The sequence below is a fragment of the Palaemon carinicauda genome, chromosome 24 (genome assembly GCF_036898095.1).
Source record: "Palaemon carinicauda isolate YSFRI2023 chromosome 24, ASM3689809v2, whole genome shotgun sequence".
NCBI lineage: Eukaryota > Metazoa > Arthropoda > Malacostraca > Decapoda > Palaemonidae > Palaemon > Palaemon carinicauda.
The window spans coordinates 19,819,051-19,821,627 of record NC_090748.1 but is presented as its reverse complement, the minus strand read 5'-3'; positions in this window follow the sequence as shown (position 1 = coordinate 19,821,627).

Sequence of the window (2,577 nt, the reverse complement as noted above, 5' to 3'; positions counted from 1 at the left end):
ATAAAACTTCTGGAATACTGTGTAGTATTGAGCCTCATGATGGAGAAGGCCTGGCTATTAGAATTAACTGCCTGCCTAGTATTATGAACAGGATAGTATTGTCCAGGGAGATCTGAATGTAAAGGATGGTCAAAGTTATGAAAAATTTATGCAACATGCATAATGAACTAATTGAACGACAGTGCCAAAGATTAATTCTAGATCAGGAATAAGAAATTTAATAGACGTAAGTTTCTGTCCAACAAATTTAGATGAGAATCAGCAGCTGAAAACCAGACAGGAGAACAATACTCAAAACAAGGTAGAATGAAAGAATTAAAACATTTTTTCAGAATAGATTGATCACCGAAAATCTTAAAAGACTTTCTCAATAAGCCAATATTTTGTGCAATTGAAGAAGACACAGACCTAATGTGTTTCTCAAAAGTAAATTTGCTGTCGAGAATCACACCTAAAATTTTAAAAGAGTCATACAAATTCAAAGAAACATTATCAATACTGAGATCCAGATGTTGAGGAGCCACCGTCCTTGACCTACTTACAATCATGCTTTGAGTTTTGGTAGGATTCAACTTCATACCCCATAATTTGCGCCATGCACTAATTTTAGCTAAATCTCCATAAGGGATTCATCAACCCCAGATCTACATTCAGGGGATGGAATTGATGCAAAGAGAGTAGCATCATCTGCATATGCAACAAGTTTGTTTTCTAGGCCAAACCACATGTCATGTGTATATAGTATGAAAAGTAATGGGCCAAGAACACTACCCTGTGGAACACCGGATATCACATTCCTATACTCACTATGGTGCCCAACAACAACAACTCTTTGAGATCTATTACTTAAAATAATCAATAATGATGCTAAGAAACAACCCACCAACTCCCAATTGTTTCAGTTTGAAAACAAGGGCCTCATGATTAACACGGTCAAAGGCAGCACTAAAATCAAGGCCAATCATATCAACTTCCTGACCACAATCAAGGGATTTCTGTACAGCATTGGAGATTGTAACAAGGGCATCACAGGCTCCAAGGCCTTTGCGAAAACCCAATTGCAAACTAGGGAATAGATGATTACCTTCAGCAAACCTATTAAGACGTTTTGCCAAAAGACGTTCAAAGACTTTAGATAATATGGGAGTTATGGAAATTGAGCGGTAATCAGTGGGACTTGAGCTACCACAAACACATTTACATAGAGGAGTAACCTTACAAATTCTCCAACAAGTGCTAAAAGCTGCTCTTCTTGCTAACTTGCGCAAAATAACAGATAACTTTGGAGCTAAGATATCTGCTGTCTTTAGAAAAAAAACAAAGGAAAAATACCATTTGGGTCAACACCTCCATAAGCATCAAGGTCCATTAACAGAGCTTTAATTTCACGAGATCGAAAAGCTAAACTAGTTTTTTTAGCCTCAGGAAAACAGGAATAATGAAGTTCAAGTTTTTCAATACTCTGTTTACTCTCAAAATCATCAGCCAAAAGGGTTGCCTTTTCCTTTGGACAGTGAGTTACGTAGCCATCTGGTTTAAGTAAAGAAGAAAATGTTGCATCAACACCAAAAAGTGCAGATTTAAGAGTAGACCACCATTCATGTTCTTGAGTTGTACCAGATAGGGTTTCTTTTATGATTGAATTGTATTCCTTTTCAGCTGAGGCATAAACTCTCTGAGCAAAAGCTCGAAGCTGAGTATAATTATTCCAGGTCAAATCTGATCTGTTACACTTTCAAAGATGATAGGCCTCCTGCTTCTCCAAATAAGCACGTCTGCAATCCTCATTGAACCACTGTTTGTCCTTCACTCGGTACCTTAGCACACAAGAAGGGATACGCCTATCAATTATGTTGACTAGATTCTCATTCAAAGGGACAACAGTATCTACACTGCTATATAATAGTGACTAATTCAAGCACAAAAGATCATGCAAAATCCCATTCCAGTCTGCTTGGGATTTTATATAGATTTTACAAGAGTATGATACACCAGGGACAGGCTGCTCAGTTTTGACTACTAATGAAATCAAGGCATGATCAGATGTCCCGACTGGAGAACCAACCCTACTAATTATAACGCTATGGGAGTCAGTGTATACAAGGTCCAAGCAATTACCAGACCTGTGAGTTGTTTCATTTATGATTTGCTCGCAGCCTGATTCAGAGGCAAAGTCTAAAGCTCTTAAGCCAATGTGATCATAGGAGAGATAGAACTTAACCACTCCCTATGTTGAGCATTAAAATCACCAACAAAGACAAAAGAAGCCTTTCTATCATTTTCTTGTATCTTAGCCATACTTAAACGGAAACGAGACCGAAGCATCACAGGTGTGTATGGAGCAAACCATTCCCTCCATGGAAGAAGACGACGGGTAGGGGCGGCAAGAAGAATGAATAAATCCTACATTATTAGGAACTTGGAAGAGAAATTAACTCCTTTGAACAAGGAGCAGCAAGAGGAAATAAGCCGATTGATTAGAAGTTTCCCTGAGGCAGTCTCGGACGCCCCGAAATGAACCAATTTGACAAAGTATGATATACATCTTAAAACCAAGGAAAGACCTTTCAAACAACA